A 478-nucleotide genomic window follows, 5' to 3' on the forward strand; every position below is an offset into this window, starting at 1 on the left:
ATAAAGAATATAGGACAAAAATATTAAATTCTTTTTCAACAAATTATAATTTCCTAAGCATTCCTTTCTTTGATAGTGATGTCTTCCAAATGGGGAAGGAATATATCCTACGTGCTTTCATCTTTGATAGTGATGTCTTCCAAATGGGGAAGGAATATATCCTACGTGCTTTCATCTTTGATAGTGATGTCTTCCAAATGGGGAAGGAATATATCCTACGTGCTTTCATAGTAATACCTGGGTTGATAAAAAATTACAATAGCACTTGAGGTAAGGGCAGAAAACATTTTCATATATTGGGGTGAAATCTTTTAAGTATTGGACTGGATATTCTATTGTTGAATAAAGATTAAGGAATGGTGCCTCAACCTATTGTGCTATCCTTAGATGTATTTAAATGAAAACTATCACATGAACATTACACCCAAATGAATAGGAAATTCCTTTATGTATTTAAACATGACAGACACATTTGCCA

This window comes from Dendropsophus ebraccatus, chromosome 10, assembly GCF_027789765.1.
Source record: "Dendropsophus ebraccatus isolate aDenEbr1 chromosome 10, aDenEbr1.pat, whole genome shotgun sequence".
Classification (NCBI taxonomy): domain Eukaryota; kingdom Metazoa; phylum Chordata; class Amphibia; order Anura; family Hylidae; genus Dendropsophus; species Dendropsophus ebraccatus.